Genomic DNA, 3,753 nt, shown 5'->3' with positions numbered 1-3,753 from the left:
GCCGCATCCATAGTGTCCCCAGAATAAGGTACTCAGCCTTATCCTTATACTATAGATCATTTTGACAATATACTTGAACTTGATCCACTCTTATGTCTCTACATATAGTTCAAGTAATCATACTATAGCCACGGTGTTCTTAGTTTATTGGATTTAAATTAATGATCGTAAAGTTCACTTTATTCAATAACAATCTTTACTGAATAAACAACAATAATAAATTTATTTAAAATAGAATATGTTTTTGTTTACAAACGATGAGTTTTAGAACATTAAACCCAACATTAAACCCAACAAGACAGTTACTTAGTGAAGTGAAAAAAAGGTGTAATAAAATGCTTAAAATTTAAAACATTTAAATACATACATGAAATTTGAAATTTAATTAAAATATAGTAATGAAATTTCTTTTATAGAGACGAGAAGGAGATCACTAAAATACATCAGTTCGATATTAAACGATTTAAAATACATGGAATGCACGGTTTAAAGGCAAAGCACAAAGAAGACTACAGACTCAAATGTGATGGGATTCTCTACAGCCAACAGCCCACGTGTGCCCCGTCTCGACTACTACATCAAACTCCACCTGAAAAGAAAGTTGAAGTAGTAGGAATGAGTATATAAAATATACTCAGTAAGCAGCTTGCTAGTAGTTCGTATTTCTTAGTTAAGTCTTATTGATCTTGTGCATCGTTTGGTATCTTATTCTCTTTTGGGGATTTGTCCCCCCTCGCATAGGCTCTTCCTAGGCCACACCCTAAATTTTCTCATTCTAGCTTCTCTTGGTTCATGGTCCTATCTGGACCTCCAGCCCTCGGAATACTCTTAAGTTCTCTAGGTCACTAGGCTAATTTTATCTACTAGTCTCTCTTCTTCATCATCAAATCTCAAGGACCTCGAGGTGCGACCTCGATACTTAGGGTTCATGCATTTTAGGTATCGACCAACTCTCAAGTGTACTACTGTAGACCCCTGTCACTCATGACAGGTTCACTTAAAAGAAACTAACTGGCAAAGCTTCCTATAAGTCCCTACAGGGACCATCAATAATAAAATGACCAGTTTTATAGTTACGCGGACCCCTGACAATCGAGTCAAGTTCACGATTAGAGGTTAGTTGGCGAACCCCTAATCGTCCCCGAAAAACTGCTAACTCATATGCATGAACAATAAATCTCGACCAACTCTAATGTACCACTATGGACCCCTGTCACTCGTGACAGGTTAACTAATGGGAAATTAACTGGCAAACTTCCCACAAGTCCCCACAAGGTACCCTCAAGAATAAAATGGCCAGTTCTATAGTTACGCGGACCCCTGACAATCAAGTCAGGTTTACGATTAAAGGTCAGTTGGCGAACCCCTAGTCGTCCCCGGATAACCGCTAACTCATAGACATGAGCAATATCACCTCGACCAACTCTAATGTACCCTTGTGGACCCCTGTCACTCGTGGCAGGTTCACTAATAGGAAATTAACTGGCAAACTTCCCACAAGTCCCCACAAGGTACCCTCAAGAATAAAATGGCCAGTTCTATAGTTACGTGGACCCCTGACAATCGAGTCAGGTTTACGATTAGAGGTTAGTTAGTGAACCCCTAATCGTCTCTGGATAACCACTAACTCATAGGCATGAGCAAGATCACCTTGACCAACTCTAATGTACCACTGTGGACCCTGTCACTCGTGACAGGTTCACTAATAGGAAATTAACTAGCAAACTTCCCACAAGTCCCCACAAGGTACCCTCAAGAATAAAATGGCCAGTTCTATAATTACGCGGACCCCTAACAATCGAGTCAGGTTTACGGTTAGGGGTTAGTTGACGAACCCTTAATCGTCCCCGGGTAACCGCTAATACTGTAACATGCGTGACGGAGGCATAACTTAATCATCTATTCATGGAAAGCTAGTCATGAATCTCAGTTCATAAGGTGGTTGCATACGCGTTTCAGTAAAGTTTCAGCGAACATGCATAATCACATTCAACATGTATCATCTCAACTCATTCTATGCTCAAACTTCTAAAACATACTTCTTGTACCATAATTTCATGCATACTAAGAGCATAGCTAAATCCAAGTTTCCGAGGTGCCACTTACCTGAAAAGCGTGACACTCTTTGTTCGGATTTGCATTTCCGAGAGTTCCAAAATTTGCCAAACTCCTCAGATAATTCCTCTACATGCAAAATGAGGAATACCATGAAAATGGTGCCAAGATCGGAGTTAAAGCGAGTGAATTAAATCAAAAGGGCCAAACCGACCCAATTAAGTCGGGTCGGGTCGACTGGACCTCTACTTGGGTTGGGCCGGCTGCTCCCCGGTTCGCGCACCCGTGGTGGGCAAGGCAGAACGCACGCGCCTGCATTGGCCGCACGCCGGCCCGCGCAAGACGTGGAACCCTCGTTTTCCCCTGACCCCCCTTTCTCTTTCACTCACCTCTGCATGCTCGTCGTCGCCTCATCCTCTGATTTGTTTCTGACGCCCACAATCCTCAAATCTCGTAGATCCAAAGTGATATCTCGATTCTCCGTTCCCTTCTGCCCATTTTGACTCTTTTTCTCCACTAACCTCAAGCTCCAAGCCTCGGCGGTGGAAGTCCTCAACTTTTTCCCTAATCGATCAGATGGCGCTTGTGGGTCTCAATCGCGAAGTTTCCGGCCGACGTGGACTCGCAACGAGTTCTCCCAATGGTTGGTCTCCAACAGTTCATGAGCTCCTCCTCCATATCCGACGTCTCTCAAACCCCCTTCTTCTGCCCTCCAAAAGTCTTTGAAAATGGGCTACTCCACAGTCTTTTGCTGCCTGCGGTTTTCGGCGGTGGCAGGGCAGAGTCCCACCTGCCACACGCTTTCTTTCTTTCTTCCTTTTTTATTTTTATTTTATTATTATTATTATTATTATTATTATTTATTTTACTTTTTATACAATGGGCATTGCCCATTACAATGTCTATCGATATGAGCTATTAATAGCATTTCATTCTCCTCTCTCTCCATAATTCAATTATTTATTTATCTTTCGACATTTATATTGAAAATTTCTTAAGTCATGACACCAATAACATTCAATAGTTACTTTGTTGAAAGTCGTTCTTACTCTCCCCTCTTCCTCTTCCTCTGTTACTTATTTTCGTTATCCTTCGACTTTAAGAACTTGCTCCTCTCCATTAATGCTGGATCTTCAAAAAATTTGTTCCTGCACCACTAATAAACCTCGTAATTCATCAATGGACATGTTATCAGTATCTTTGGATTCCTCAATGGATACTACATAAATTTTTCAGCCACGGTACACAGAATTTTTTTACAATTTTCTTGTCTGACATATCTTCTCCATTGCTTCTTATCTTGTTGGAGATTATCATCACTCTTGCAAAATAATTTATGATACTTTCATCCTTCTTCATATCTAAGATCTCAAATTCTCTCCTTAATGCATTAAGAAGAGATTTCTTCACTTTTTGGTTTCCACCAAATTTTCGTTTCATTGAATCCCAAACAATCTCAGTTGTGCGACAATCCAAGATTTGTTCAAAGACAGTACGATCAATTGTCTGGAAGAGATAATGATTTACTTGATGATCTTTGAGTCTAGCATCATCAAGGTGGCTCTTTTGTGCCTCAGTCAGCATTGTTCCTTCCTCTGGTTATGAGAAACCAATCTCTACCACACTCCATAGACCCTTTTCTCTGAACAAATTTTCCATCAGCTCACTCCAATGTTTCCATCAGCTCACTCCAATGAT

The 3,753-nt window shown here is 40.8% G+C and overlaps 1 long non-coding RNA gene across 1 annotated transcript; it reads right to left on the bottom strand.

The window, feature by feature from the left end:
* Window positions 1-386: 386 nt before the first annotated feature.
* Window positions 387-2,858, bottom strand: LOC111779326. The gene is made up of 3 exons (XR_002812675.1): window positions 2,445-2,858; window positions 2,107-2,184; window positions 387-589 (listed from the first exon to the last, which is right to left on the bottom strand). It is a non-coding gene; the product is annotated as an uncharacterized LOC111779326 (long non-coding RNA).
* Window positions 2,859-3,753: the final 895 nt, after the last annotated feature.

Source organism: Cucurbita pepo, chromosome LG01 (assembly GCF_002806865.2).
Source record: "Cucurbita pepo subsp. pepo cultivar mu-cu-16 chromosome LG01, ASM280686v2, whole genome shotgun sequence".
Taxonomy (NCBI): domain Eukaryota; kingdom Viridiplantae; phylum Streptophyta; class Magnoliopsida; order Cucurbitales; family Cucurbitaceae; genus Cucurbita; species Cucurbita pepo.
Note: the sequence above shows the minus strand (reverse complement) of the source record. Positions and strands in the feature narration are given on the sequence as shown.